General features: G+C 38.3%; 1 long non-coding RNA gene across 1 annotated transcript in view; it reads right to left on the bottom strand.

Annotated features, from left to right (window-relative positions):
* Positions 1-384: 384 nt before the first annotated feature.
* Positions 385-15,828, bottom strand: part of LOC125451201 (uncharacterized) — a 35,873-nt gene continuing 20,429 nt past the window's right edge. Inside the window, exons 3-4 of the long non-coding RNA XR_007247247.2 lie at positions 1,285-1,375; positions 385-734 (exon numbers count right to left, since the gene is read on the bottom strand). This is a non-coding gene — a long non-coding RNA (uncharacterized LOC125451201). The remainder of the gene's footprint in view (positions 735-1,284; positions 1,376-15,828) is intronic.

The raw sequence follows: 15,828 nt of genomic DNA, 5'->3' as shown, positions 1-15,828 counted from the left end.
AGGAGTACAATTTAAATTCAGTATTAATTGATGTTTCATAGAAATTCCTTCACCATATATGTAGTCGTACCAAGAGTCCTCACGCAATCCAAATCAATTTTATATTATGTAGTCACAAGGTGTTCATAATTGACTTTAAATATTGTTGATTGCGATCGAACATAGAGTTTTAGTTAGAACAACTTGTCCCAGATAAGCAGGCATGCAAGTCAATGTACTTAAGTCATGCCATTCCTGACTTTCTTGTCATCCATTTCTGGTTGTACCATAACTAAGGCACAGATCACTCTTCCCATACAGCTTTATTCAAAACAGATAACTGCAGAGGTAAGTGGCATAAAATTAACTCTTTAACATGATATACAATGGAACATTGAACAAAATCATTGCACTGCATCATGGACTGACATTAATCAGTTACATAGTAGAATTGGCTGCTTTTGCAGTCTTTATAGATGGCTATATTTCACACTGCATTGCTATAATCAATGGTTTTTTACTATCGAAAGTATGCAGGATTGTTTCTCCTACATTCCATCCATTTTGACTGGGTTGTCTCAGAGTGCTCTCTTCCCCCTGCAAGAGGGGGAAGATAGATTGAAAAAAACAATTCACTGCTGCCATACACATTAGCACGTCCAGCGACTGTTTGCAGAGCAATACTCTTCAAACCCTGTGGGAACTGAATAACTGCCTGCCCTGTTGTTCAGATAATGATCCATGGCACAAGGGAACTAATGAGCAGGAGAAAAATGAATTGAAAATCAGAGAAGGCATTGTTTTCAAAATCATTCTTTAGCAATACATAATCATTCATTTCAAAATCCTCCTTATATGTTTGGAAGTGAGTACTTGAAATTATGTGGAAAGGTTACTTTTAACTAACTGCTATTTAATTATTGACTATTAACAACGCAAATCTAGTTGTAATAATTAAAAAAGAAGGCATAAAGAAATATACCACGCCTGGGGAAAATACAAGAGGGCATCTTAAAACTATCAAATATTATTTTACCAATGAAAGCAGTTAATTGGATACCCAGTAGAAATGAAATAGTCCCATTCATCAGACTGTCCCCATTAACCAATCTATCAGTCTTCTTCCTGAATTAATTGATAATCAATTATTGCCTGCGGAAACATCACTTCTAAAGGAACATTCTTATAAACCAAGATTTCATTAACAACCAATAATTGTATAACCAATCATAAAATAATTGTAAACCCTTTGCGTTCTCTTTGTAAATCACTTTACTTAATATTAATTAAACCATAAATAGTTACCTTTAAGTTGTGACTTTGAAGAGCATATATTGACATTATTTCTTTGCCCGCCCTGGCTTTTGTTTCACAAGAAAAACTATTCAGCACATTTCTAAAATAATAGTCAAACAAAGTATTAGTTTAGAAATTAAAGTGTTATAAATTTAAAAAGAAACTGAGTATAAGAAATGTTTACAAGTCAGATTGAAAGAATCATCATAAACAGCAAATCTGATAAACCAGCAATACCAAAGCCTACACCTGGCTGCCATTTAGTTTGTGATACTGTAGGAAAGTTGGGAGGAAGGGTGGACAAGGAATCTGGAAGCCAACTGCGTTGCCTTATTTAAGAGTCACATCTTACACTAGCGGCAGGGTAGGGCATGGTCAGGAATATCCAATAAAAGAGCGTCTTCCCTGTCGTTTTGACAGGAGCAGGGCATCCTTATCAAGCACCTTGTGGCTCATAGACCCACCCCCGCTCTCCACAATAACCCCTCTCTTCTCCCATGGCTACCTGACTAGCTCTGACAGGCACATCCTGTTCACCTCACTTCTTAAACAGACTTTGGCGCTGGTGCTCCAAGGCCTGCTGCAGATCCTGCAATGGCCACTTCTCCCAGCGGCAATGCTGGAACTGAAGAGCTCGTAACCATCTTCCTGATCGGCAATCCTGAGAAACAGGAACTTCACTTTTAAGTATGGATTTATACCTAGGCACTTGTATCTACAATGGGGCCATAAGGAGTGACATTGTAAAACTTTTCACTGTACTCCTTTAATTCGATACTTGAATATATATGACAATAAAGAATATTCTAATTCTAATTCTAATAAATGTAACTCCACTGCTGGAAGTTGGATTGGCATTTCCTTCTGGAGCATCCGAAAATGATCAATGGAGACAATCAGTGTGAAAATTTGATTCTGCCAGATTTGCACAATCTGAGTATAAAATGAAATGATTTTAATAACATTTCAAATGTAGATGTGCAATTAAGGTTTCACAAAGGTGATATAGTGTTCCTGAGTGAAACCTGTTTTTTCAGGAAGCACACATCTGCAAGAGGGCTGTGGTATGTAGCCCAAAGTCCCTGCCTTGAACCTCTTGTTTACACAGAAACCTTAGATTACCTCTTGTACAAACGAATGGGATCTTTTACTAAATTTGCCATTTGTCCTAAATTGCAATGATTTAAAGTGACAGAAGGTGGCACTGTTTTCAGTGCTTTTTGTCTGAAGATATTGAGAGTATGAAGAGTCCTGTGTTATGAAGTTACTGCATAACATTGTTGAAGTTAGAAACCATAACTCCACCTACGATGAGCAAGTTGTCATGGTGGGCAATGGAAGACAACATTCACAAGCAACTATTTGGATCTTGAAATAACCTACCTCATACTAATTGTGAGTAACTAAAAAGGTCACATGGCTGAATTAAATATGCGGAGCCATTGAGAGTAATGGCCGAAAATTCCAGACTGAAAGAGGCCAGGTTAATGCAAAAAAAAATGAACACTAGTTTGGAATGGGACAGATTTCAAGGAGAGAGGGAATTGAGGAATGAATTAGCTGAAAGAAGGTGGAAAATAGCAGTTTGCAAATATGACTGTAGAACATCAGTGTGACAGAGGATTGAACTCAGCCATGAAGACAGTTTAAAATTGACAGGCAAATGTGTCGGGACAGAGTATTGGTACTCAAAGTTGACAAGGCACCAGGACTGGATGGGATGCACCCAAGGATTTTTGAAGGAAGTGAGTGTGGGAGTTGTAGGGGCAGAAATCATAATCTTTCAGTTTTCCCTAAACCGGGGGAAATGTTAAAAAACTAGAAAATTGCAAATATTATGGCTATGATTGAGAAAGATTAGAAGGATAAACCCAAGAATTACAGACTAGTCAGTACATCATCAGTGGTGGGGAAGCTTTTGGAGACAGTTATTTGGCATAGAATAGTAATTACATGGAAAAAGATTGGTTGATCAGGAAGAATCATTTCTTCAGTAATCAGAAAGAAGGATTCCTAAATGGAAAATCATGTTGGAGCTTGGTGGAGCTTTTTGGAGAGATAACAGAAAGGCTTGATGATGGTAATGCTATTCATGTGATGTACATGAACCTTCTGATGGCATTTGATACAATGTGAGAGGAGGTGATGGCTTAGTGATATTATCAACAGACTATTAATCCAGAGACCCAAGTAATATTCTCAGGAACAGGGTTCAAATCCTGGCATGACAGATGGTGGAATTTGTATTTAATGAAAAATCTGGAATTCAGGTTCTAATGATGATCAGGAATTGTGGATTACTTGGGGAAAACCCCATATATTTCACTAGTGTGCTTTAGAGAAGGAAACTGCCTTACCTGGTCTAGTCTACATGTGACTCCACACCCAATCAAATGTAGCTGACTCTTAAGTGCCCTCTGGGCAATTAGGGATGGGCAATAAATGTTGGCCTAGCTCATATCCTATGAATGGTTAACAAAAAAAGCCACACAACAGACTTGTGAAGAAAGTCATGGGTCTTGAAAAAAAACGGTCAGTAGCAATAAAACTGGTTGAGTGATGGAAGGCAGAGAGTAATGGTTCATGGAATTTTTTGGAGCTAGAGAAATGTTTCTCATGGAATTCTCCAAGGGCTGTTATTAAGACCATTGTTTTTCCTGATCTTTGTGAATAATCTAGATCTCTGTGTGCAGGGGAGAATTTCAAAGTTTGAAGATCACACAAAGCTTGGAAGAATTGTCAACTTTCAGGACATTGTAGAACTCCAGAAGGGCATAGACAAGTTGTTAGACAGGGTAGAAAGGTTGTAGATGAGTTTCAACAGAGAGACATGTGATTCATTTTGGTAGGAATAACATTGAAATACATTACAAAATAGGGACTTGGAGTATATATTCACAGCCATTGCGAGTGGTAAGACAGATAGACAAAGCAGTCAGTAAAACATACAATATCTTCAGTTTTATGAACAGGGACATAGAGTATAAGAGCAAGGAGGTGAATGCTGAACTTGTATAAGACACTTATCAGACCTTAGTATCATGTATAGTTCTGGCCTATGTATTATAGAAAGGCTGTGGGCACATTGGAGAGAGTGTAGAAGCGATTTACAAGATTTGTTCCAGGGATGAGAAGCTTCAATTATGAGAATAAATTAAAGATTTTGGGACTGTTCTCTTAAGGGAGAAGGAGGCATAGAGGATATGTGATAGAGGTTTTTCGAAATCATGAGCTGACTGGATAAAGTAGATCATAAGAAACGGTTTCCCCTCATTGAAAAGATCAATAACAAGCAGGTATAGATTAAAAATGATCTGTGAAATAGTCAAGGGTGAAGTTTGGAAAAAGCTTTACCACTAAATGACTAGTTAAGATATGGAATGCACTGCAGGAGAGTGCACTTATGGAGGCAGGTTCAGTTGAGGGCATTGGATGATTATTTGGACAAAATTAATGTACAAGGGCACTGGGATAAAGCAGGATATTGGCACTAGCAAATGATATTCATTTGACAAACGGGTACAGGGGTAACGGGCTGAATGGCCTACTCCTGCACCACAACACTTCTGTGATGTTAAATAAAGCTAACATCGACAGAAGCTCACATGATGTCTATAGGTGTGATAAAAATGACAAATAATGAGGAAATTAGAAAAGGCATGGTGAGAGCTATAGAAAATAGGTGCACTATTTAAGTTAAATGGAAAAGACAATTGTTAGCTGTGAGATGGAACCTCGGAGATTAAAGAGAGGCATTGAAAATAAATGAAAATTGACAAGGACATTTCAAAAGTATTTTCTTTAGTGTTGACAAAAAGAACTGGTATATAATGGAGGTAAATCATAGATTGGATACAAGCTAGACGCAGAACATGACGGTAAATGAAAGGTATCAGAGAAATTGACTAAGCTAAAAGAGGGCAACATACCAAGCTGTCGTGGAAGCTATTTGTGGATCCGGGAGAAATAGCAAGAGGCTCACGGAAAGGTGTTTCAAGACTGTATTGAGATGGGAGTGTATGGCAGCGGACTAGAAAGTGGCCAATGCGATATACATTTGAGAAAAATGGACAGGGCTAATCAAATTAATTACAGGCTGTTTAGTTTTGAGTCAGTGGTTGGGAATTTCAACTGAAGATGCAATTATAAATATATCCAGATGAAGACAAAATAATTAGGAGCAATTTGGGATTCCAGAAGGAAATCATAATTGATATTTAAGGAGATGATCGATATGGTGGATTGATTGGGAAGGTAGTGGAGGGAGAGGGGGATGTGCAATTGTTGTTGTGAGTGGTGTATATATTAAAGAAACATATCTTAACCTGCTGTCCAATACTACTATCTAATACAGTGTGTGTGTTAGTCCCATACCTTGTATTCAATCTACAAGCAGCACTCATCAAGTTCAGATGTCCTAACATAGTTTCCCAGTTGACTCCATTTGTATATAATCTTATCTTCAAATAAAATGGCCACATTATTATATCATCAATTTCTGTTGTTTCTTGGATATGTTTATATTGAAAGAAAGAGCAGAAAGACAAGTGTTCATGGAAAGTCAAGAAACATCTGACATTGTGCCACTTTAGACAGAAGGTACATGGAATTAGGGAAAGACTAGAAAACTGGATATAAAAGTGATCAGAAGGGAGAAAACAGAGAGAGCCAGTTAAGGGATATTTGTTGAAGCGATGAAAAGAGGGCAAAGGCATCTACGTGCGGATGGTCTGCTTTCAGATTTGCTCACTGCCCTTGATTTAGAGCAGCATCCCAAGCTTTTTTTAACAGAATTATAATTATATTGAAATGAATGCTGAGCAAAGAGAAGATGGGATGACCAAAAGCTTGCTCCAAGGGCAATGCGAAAGGAGCAGCAGAAGATGGAGTGCTTTCGGGAATCAATGCCAGACTATGGAACCTTGGTGGCTGAAGGAGCAGTCCCATTGGTGGGATGCAACTAAAGGACAATCTTCAAGAGAAATACACATAAACATGAGGATGATTATTTTAATTTGGTGATATCCAGTAACACAGAACCAATATGTGTCAGAGATGACCAGATGGTAGGTTAACAGAGCTTGCTGTGGTATAGGATATGGCAGCAGAATTTTAGATGGCCTGGATAGCAAAACAGTCTATTTTATGCTATCTTTTCCCAGCATAAAAGTTATTTATTTTATGTTGATTTTGATCAGAATTGGGCTGTGACATATCATTATTTATTAGATAAAGCATAATTGCTTTATCACACAAATTCATGCACCAAACATTGTGGCATTCATGGTGGCTCAATGGTTAGAACTGCTGCCTCACAGCACCTGGGTCCCACCCTTGGACAACTGCCTGTGTGGAGGTTGCATATTCTCCCTGTGTCTATGTGGGTTTTCTCCCATAGCCCAAATATGTGCAGGTTAGGTGGATTGGCCATGCTAGAGTAGCCAGGAAGTATATTTTGTGTGGATTAGCCATGGGAAATGCAAGATTACAGGGAATAAGGTTTAGAGGGGGGATGTGTCTGGGTGGGACATGTTTCACAGGATCAGTGCAGATTTGATGGGGCCAAAGGCCTGTTTCTGCATTGAAGGGATTCTATGACTCACAGCAGATATACTTTTAAAGCTCTGTGAACTCTGATCTTCATTTTGCCCACTCTGAAATCAAGTTCCATCGCCAGGTCAGATTTCCAAATGATGTGGTTTTATTCATATTAAAATCTAAAATGCTGACCCACACCATTTCAAATCATGCACTGTTAAAATAACACAAAATGTGTTTCTTTCTATTTATGTAGTTTTGCAGACAGGTAGAATGTAAGTGAAATACAAGTTCAGATATTGTGTACTGATATAAATGCCTGATATAAGGTTATGAATAATTGGATTTTATCTCATATTTCTTCTCCAATTTCTGTGTCAGATTCTAGTCTGTTATTAATTTATCAAACATGAAGCACATAGAAAGAATGTGACAGTTGTAATGCTTAATGTAAATTATTAACTGTAAAGATATATAAAACAGTTTGATTTCTAACCCCAGGCGCATCCTCGTTTGATACATTTTGGAAAATATTTGATTGGAGTGATGTTACTTTTCATTCATAGAAATTACAAATGTGTTATTTCTTCCTACATTAATTTACCCTGCAAAATTTTAAAGCAAATGTAGTTTCATGTTAGTGTGTTATTTTTGTGGCACAACAGTTGCTGATTTTCCTCCCTCATAAATTTAAACTTTATTTAATTTTAAACATTGCAAACATGGGGAGATACAAGCTGGGAAACATTTCAGTTTAAAATTAAGGTGGGCAGAAGTTTTCAGATTGATATTGCTTTAACTCAAAGGACAAACTTGCACTCAGCAAACCATGATTTTGCCAGTTCATCTGTTTTTGATTAAAAATCACTGTTGGTGTACTTCTATGACATTTCTGTTGAATCTGCATACAATGAGAAATACAAAATTTGAATTAATTTTCTCAAAATGCTTGACTGGTACAGTGGTTCTAATGTATCTCAAACTTTGACGTGTAGCAACAGTTTACGTGGGTGGAATTAACAATGGTTAAAATAACATTTTGATATAGCACATTAACACTCAAAAAAAATTAGAAAAATGAATAAAATGTATACTGTTGGTTTGTGATAGCCACTATATCGTGGAGGCAAAGGTTAAATATGAAGGTAATTCACACACACTTTATATTTAAGTTGCTCCCATAACACACTGATTAGTGAAATGGCAGTTAGAAAACATTTGCCTGGAGGGACCTAGCTTGCTTTGAACTTATCCCTCAAAGCTAAGAAGAAAACAGTCAGTTTCAATATGCGCATTATGTTTCATAGGATCCCTGCAGTGTGGAAACAGGCCCTTTGGCCCAACAAATCCACACTGAACCTCTCAGCATCCCACCCAGACCTATTCCCCTGTAACTCACCTAATCTACACATTCCTGAACACTACAGACAATTTAGCATGGCCAATTTACCTAACGGGACACCTTTTGGAATGTGGGAGCAAACTGGAGCACCCAGAGAAAATCCACGCAGACATGGGGAGAAAGTACAAACTCCACACAGGCAGTCACCTGAGGGTGGAATTGAACCAAGGTTGCTGGCATTGTGAGGCAGCAGTGCTAACCACTGAGCCACCGTGCCAGCCTATGTTTCTTTGAATATTTGAAGTGAAAAGCTCTGCTTGTGTTTTCTCTACATTGCAACAAAGCCTGCATTTATATTTTGCCTTTAAAGTGAGAAAACATTGCAACCTGCTTCACAAATAGACGCAAGGAAAACAGCTGCCAAATCTGTAAGGGAGAGATTAGGAAGACTTAGATGAAATTGCTAAAAATGAAGAGAGAGGAGTTTAAGGAATGTGCACCAGTGACTAGTCTTCAAATGCCTGATTTTTTTCTAACAAGTCTCTTGTGAGATATTCTGTTATATTTTCGACACAACATATTTATGCACAGAAGTAAGAGGTGAGTCCAAAATGATAAAAGCTTTGAAAAATATCTGTCTCTGAATTGATCATGAAGATCAGGTGGTTGGACATTGCAGCCATTGGAGTAGAGGTTACTCATAGTATTGACTCTGGTTTTTGAGCAGTCGGTTTCATATTCCCTTCTTTTGCAGATTAGTTGCGATTCTATTGATCTGATTCCTTTCGACTTCATTCAGTTTCACTTAGAGACAGGAACATGTTTTGTAGTCAGCAAATGAAGATGACTTGAGGATTGAAAAGGAAGTGGTATGAACATCTTTACGGACAATTGGTTATCTGGAGCACTTAAAATGTTTTGGAACAAACTTGAAATGTTCTTAGTTTGTTGTGTTTGGTAACTGTGAAAATATACAGTCAGGTTTGGTTTCATGTTAGCTGCATTTTTTTAAACTGTTTTAGAAGAATACCAGAGACCAGGGAATGCTAATGGTGCACTTGGAAGATATACTGAAATTAGCACCTCTGCCATATCTTTATGGCAATATATATTTATTATCCAGAATGAGCTGTCACCAAGTTGCTAGAATTGCTTCACCACAAACCTTCTTTACGTGGATGAACTTCCAGGTTTCCACAGAGTAACATTGCCAGAGCAGGGACAGTCTCAGGAAATTTCTAGCCTTTGGCATTTTTTTTTTCCTTTTTAAACCTTTACATTAAATATCGTTTCACTGCTTAATTTCAATGTAGTTGTATTATTTTTGTATGGGAACTTTTTTTCATGAGGCCCCTTCTGATATTTTATGGCGTAGGAGGAATGGCCTGATAAACAATTTGACAAGGCCTTGACTTTTCAAATATCTACTCATTGCAGCAAAACTGTAGACATGCAGCATCATCTTAGTCCACAACATCATAATATTTTGGGAGGCAACAAAGGTTGTAGACTCTTGTAATGCAGCACTTTGGCACTTTGTTTTTCACGTATCTTTAATAATACAAAAAAATCCTACACCTTGTGTCTTAATCCTTCCTTTCCAGCTGCTGTTATGGATCATGCACTTGCATGCTTATGTGACATGTTCTGATTTTTAAGCTTAAATAGTTTTATATCAATAATAAAATGTTCTGAATGATAAACTTTCAACAGCGGCTGAGGTGTTTTATACGGTTTTTGATAACCACTGTAAAATAACGAAGACAGACAGTTTGAAACAAATCTAAACCTTAATGGCATTTGATATTTATGACAACATAAAATTGTGGAAATGTACATCAGGACAAAAATGTGAATCATTAATAGCACATTCTAATGCTTTTTAAATTGACTTTCTTCACAGACTTAACACAAATCAATGGTTATTCAAAATATTTACGATTATACGCTTGCATGTCAGATTGTCTGAAGATTCAGTGGGGCTACATACAGTAATAAGTTATACAGAAGAAAATATTTCAGCACTGTTCTCCCATGGGTATACATGTAACAAACCATAATTGAGTACTAGTTTGCATGATGGGTGCAGATCTCCAAAAAGGTCAAATTCTGTTCAGACTCGCTTAGTATTTTAATGGGTCTTTTAATATGTCAGACATTTCTCTCAGAATAGTCATATCTGCGGAGAATTAATAAGCTATCCTGGTTAAATAATCTGTGTGGGATGGATTTTTGAGCTAATTTGATCAATTACTTTGTGTTACAGAGGTCCCCAGATGAGACAGAAGCCAGTGTATACTCTTTGGCAGATGACGAATCAGCGCAGTCAACACATGCTGTCAAGGTAATGAACACTCTTCTTCTTGTCATTTTTCTTCTTTATCTTTTAAAACAGAGTAACACTACGGTTGGCCCCAGAGAGAACTTAAGATGCATTTCAGTTGTATATTATGCAAAGGCTGAAGGAACTGTTACACACTAGACTAACTAGACAGTTAATATGTCTTATTATATTTGTGCAATGTTGATCATCACAAAATCTAGGATTTGTATCAATGTACTGCATAGATATTTGTGGTGTTTATATTGCACTAATAGTGCCACTGGAGTGAATTAGGTTTATATATTTCCTTCCATTAAAAAGTGTGTGCGCATATAGAAGTAAATCACATTTAAGCAATACGGCAAAATACACTGTAATTTGCTTTTTATAGCTATGTGAGAAAAACTCAGTTGCTGATATACCAACGACACTTAGACTAATAGAGTAATAGACTATTGCTATCCTGCACAACATGTAACTTACCCCTAGCATAAATAGATGCATATATGCAGGTGTAGCATTTCTCTGCTCATTATTATCCAATACAATATTACAACAATGTACTGCCCTGATGTGCATCCAACTAACATCTGTTAAAACCAGCAGAGAATTGGAATAACAACATGCACATGCATTTCATATGTAATAAAATGCTGCAGTGTATTTAACAAGAGAGCAAGGTGGATTAGTTATGAGATAGGTAAAAAATAAATAAATGGAGAAAGACTGAAAAAAACAGCTAGAGGTGAAATGGGTCCTTGAATGGAATGACCAAATAGTTGGGTGAGTGATGGGGTGAAGTAAGAGGAGCAGAGAACCATTAGTAACATGGAGTTAGAGGAATGGGAGGTGCAACTGGGAAAATTTCAAAAAGTGATCACTCAGATAGGGCCAAGGAATGATTTGAAGATGGATTGAACATTTGGCATTCAATTCATCAGAGGACATGGACCAGAGGAACTGTGAAGGGAAAGGACATAAAATGTAAATCCGTGCACCTTCTAGTTATCATATATTTCAAGTTGCAAACATTAACTGATTTATTCTTAACCTGATGGGACAAAAGCACAATAATAAATAGTTCAGAACCATATAATTCAACCTAAGGCAGAAACAAGTAAGCACAAATAGGATTAAGTTTCATGAGCTTTGAGGGACAGGTTCTCAGGGCTCAGATCCTTAATTAATTTGGGAAACACACAGCAATTGGTAATTTTTTTATGCTGACTCCTTGACTGCCACTTTCTTTTTAAAACTCAAGTTCAAACAAACTCACAATGATCCAAAACAGGAAATGGTTAACTGTTGCTGAATTAAATCAAAATTGGATTTTCTCCTTTTATTGCATATTTAGCATTTTCTCCTTAACACTGCACAACTCAGGAAGGTGGGTGAGGTTAGTGGAGTTATGAAAACATGTTGCATTAGGTCTGTTTGCACATTATCCCCTTGGTTCTGAATCCATGACATTCTGTAACCCAGAATTTAGTGAACAAATAACAGTGAATCTAATGAAGCTCTTCAATATTTAAGTGTAATTTGCAACAATGGGCGAGACGGGGTGGGCAGTTAAATGTGAAAATCTAGAAATTGTCATCCAGGATGCAACGCTGCTCCAAAGCGTACACAAAATAAAATCTCACTGTCTGACTTGTCATTAAAATGTAGTGCATTGTGTCGTGTTCCTGTCGTTGTCTGGTAAATAATGAGCAGAATAATATATGGGCCTGAACGACGTGGTCTATATGCAGAATCACACAGAAATCAAACAACGTTGAAACAATTTGTTTCATCTTTTAATTAGATTCCAGGCATTGGTGTGAGATTCTTGCTCGGGAAAAGTGAGTTCCCTATTAATGGGATTATTCTTTGTTAACAAATTTATTAACTGAGGATATCGCCTCATTACTGTGTAGCTTCCCATCCTACTACCCACCACAAGCCAACCAGGTGTCAAGAATTCTCATCAGAGCAGTGAAAATGACTTCAGCTCAATATTGGCTGCAAAGAGCCTCCAGATTGTTCACCACACCACAGTGTCCAAAGGCACAATCCATATACATCAGTTGTGCACATCCCTCATCCACGATCATTTGCATCTGATCATTCCCAACTCCTCAGGATTCCATGATATCGCTCCAATCCACTTGCTGGACTCTTTGGAAGCACAGACCTGAAATGGAGGATGTACCAGTTCATGAACTGGACCAGGCTAAATCTCAGGCCTGCTGGCTTGCTGTCATAACATTAATTCACTCAATGCCTACTAGATGCTCACAGCAACCTTGGCCTGCTTTGTTGTGTGTTTTAGCGCAGTCACACACTGGACAGCTTGCCTTGCTGGTCAAGAGTCCTCAGTCATTGATCTGACTGTATAGCAGGAATGTACGGGTAATGCAAGACGACAGTTCATTCACAGTCAGAAACACTCTGACTTTAAGGCCTCTGACTTGGCACGGTCACCTCATATGCCTGGAGCTGGGTGGGAAAGTTACAGCCTCATACAGACAGTTGGCTGACTTTCTGGGGAGGTAGGAAGCCTATCGGTTGCACTAGAAGAGCTACCAAGAAGGGATAGTCGATGTTTAGAACCTCAGCAACCATAGAGGTGGAGGCTGGAAACCATTGCCTGAAGAGCACTTGCTGCTGCCTTCATCCTGTCTCCCTCAGCTCTGGCTCAATTTTTTGGTGGTTTGCATAGATGCATTTTAAAAAATCTCCTCTTAACTCACGAATGATAATGACAATTCCCTTAGTACAGGATACCAGTTGGTTTTCAAAGATCCTACAGCCTTTTTCTTTTGTTTTTCAGAGTGGTTCAAAGTAAAGTACACTTTCAAATAGTCTTCTTAGCAATGGTTGGAATTTGGTGATGCATAGCTGCTCCGGCTTATTAAATAATTCTTTTGTTACTTCATAATTTTACTATTGTACATGGAAATACAGTTTTGCTACATGCCATCTTTCATTTCAACAGAGCTGGGAGAGGAAAAACTGAAACCATTTTATCTGAGATAATTGGAACTGCAGATGCTGGAGAATTCCAAGATAATAAAATGTGAGGCTGGATGAACACAGCAGGCCCAGCAGCATCTCAGGAGCACAAAATCTGACGTTTCGGGCCTAGACCCTTCCTTTAGGTCTAGGCCGAAACGTCAGCTTTTGTGCTCCTGAGATGCTGCTTGGCCTGCTGTGTTCATCCAGCCTCACATTTTACCATTTTATCTGACCTGTTTTTAAGCTGTGTCCTATTGCTGTTTGTTATGTTTTACTTTATTCCGTTTATTTCAAGTTTACAGCAGCTTTCGCGGTTCTGAACATCCCTGTGTCATTCTGGCGGTAGCTGGGATTTTTTGCACACTCAATCTCAACAGTATTTCTGACACCAGGTTCTGAACACAACAGATGGAAGAGCAGAGAACATAAATTATATGTTAAAGTAGCGCTAAGATGGCTACCTGCATGGATGTGTCTCATGGTAGAGGTCACATGACTGCAGCGGACCAGGAAAATAAGACCATAAGACATAGGAGTGGAAGTAAGGCCATTCGGCCCATCAAGTCCACTCTGCCATTTAAATCATGGCTGATGGGCATTTCAACACCTCTTCCCTACACTCTCCCCGTAGACCTTGCTTCCTTCTGAGATCAAGAATTTGTCGATCTCTGCCTTGAAGGCATCCAATGTCCCGGCCTCCACTGCACTCTGCGGCAATGAATTCCACAGGCCCACCACTCTCTGGCTGAAGATATGTCGTCTCATTTCAGTTTTAAATTTACCCCCTCTAATTTTAAGGCTGTGCCCACGGGTCCTAGTCTCCCCGCCTAACAGAAACAACTTCCTAGCGTCCACCCCTTCTAAACCATACATTATCTTGTAAGTTTCTATTAGATTTCCCCTCAACCTTCTAAACTCTAATGAGTACAATCCCAGGATCCTTAGCCGTTCATCATACTTTAAACCTACCATTCTAGGGATCATCCGTGTGAATCTACGCTGGACACGCTCCAGGGCTAGTATGTCCTTCCTGAGGTGTGGGGCCCAAAATTGGACACAGTATTCTAAATGGGACCTAACTAGAGCCTTATAAAGCCTCAGAAGCACATCGCTGCTTTTATATTCCAACCCTCTTGAGATAAACGACAACATTACATTTGCTTTCTTAATTACAGACTCTACCTGCAAGTTAACCTTTAGAAAACCCTGGACCAACACTCCCAGACCCCTTTGCACTTCTGATTTGCGAATTTTCTCACCGTTTGGAAAAAAGAATACAGGCATGGACTATTTTCTAAAGTGCAAAACCTTACATTTACTCACATTGAATTTCATCAGCCATTTCCTGGACCAGTCTCCTAAACTGTCTAAATCTTTCTGCAGCTTTCCCACCTCCTCAGTACTACCTGCCTGTCCACCTATCTTCGTATCATCTGCAAACTTCACCAGAATGCCCCCATTCCCTTCACCCAGATCATTAATATATAAAGTGAACAGCTGTGGCCCCAACACTGAACCCTGCGGGACACCACTCGTCAAAATATTTGTACGTGATTGCACTTAAATCCAAATGCACGCTATCCTGGCTTGGAACCATATTACTGTTCCTTCATCATTGCCACATATCAAGATCCTGGAGCACCATCACCATATGGGCAGCAATGGTTCAAGAAGGCAGCTCACCAATGCCCTTGTGAAGTTTATAAATGCTGGCCTTGTCAGACCTGTACACATAACTGAACTAAAAGTTAAAAAAATCATAAAATATTGTTTCTCTTTCATTCTATTTTGGTTTATTCATAATCAAAAGTATGAATATGTTCTATAAGAGGCCTTTAGATGGAGAATTAACTCCCGATAACCAACCAGTTGAAAACAATTCCTATATTCCTAATCATTAATTTAACTTACATTTTACATTTTTTCCAAATTTTAGTCTGATGCTGGTGAAAACAACAATTGTGCAAAGCTGAATTTGCATACTGAAAAGAAGCCAGAACAAAACGCCTTGCTTCAGATCTTCCTGTTCATTTTGAATGATGAATAACGGTCCGGGCTTTTTCTTCAACTTTGCTCAATCAAATAATTCTTGCTTCAGGTCTTCCTGTTCAGTCAAAATTGAATGCGAATGGAGGATTATTTGCTTGAAGTTCCTCATCACAAATGGCTGGTCTAGGCAGGTATAATGCATCATCTCCTACTTCCAATAGGAAGATCTCATAACTTCTATCTTACCGGTGCATAATTATTAGTTTGTGTTAGAGAACGTTAATTTTGAAGGCACTTTGCATTGTTGGTTAAACTGCTTTGTCTCAACCCTTTAAACTCTATAGTTTGAACTCCTGGCTTTGTT

This window comes from Stegostoma tigrinum, chromosome 3, assembly GCF_030684315.1.
Source record: "Stegostoma tigrinum isolate sSteTig4 chromosome 3, sSteTig4.hap1, whole genome shotgun sequence".
Taxonomy (NCBI): Eukaryota; Metazoa; Chordata; class Chondrichthyes; order Orectolobiformes; family Stegostomatidae; genus Stegostoma; species Stegostoma tigrinum.
The sequence above is the reverse complement of the archived record's forward strand: the minus strand, read 5'-3'. Positions and strand labels throughout refer to the sequence as shown.